The sequence below is a fragment of the Odontomachus brunneus genome, unplaced genomic scaffold (genome assembly GCF_010583005.1).
Source record: "Odontomachus brunneus isolate Ranch 3 - 2012 unplaced genomic scaffold, Obru_v1 Obru_scaffold_146, whole genome shotgun sequence".
Classification (NCBI taxonomy): domain Eukaryota; kingdom Metazoa; phylum Arthropoda; class Insecta; order Hymenoptera; family Formicidae; genus Odontomachus; species Odontomachus brunneus.
In genome coordinates this window covers 420,934-421,138 of record NW_022639596.1, presented here as the reverse complement: position 1 = coordinate 421,138, position 205 = coordinate 420,934, and positions in this window count along the sequence as shown.

Genomic DNA, 205 nt, shown 5'->3' with positions numbered 1-205 from the left:
TCCTTTATATTCCTATATTTTTTCTATGACATCACTTTTCTCACTAGACGTCGCCATGTTAGGGTACGTTCAGATTCCCTACCAGGGTGCACTCTAATACTAGAAGTGCTATAGTATATGTAACATATACTATAGTGTTTCTAGTAATAGAGTGCACCCGGGTAGGGAATTTGAACGCACCCTTAGATTGTATCACTTTCTGCTT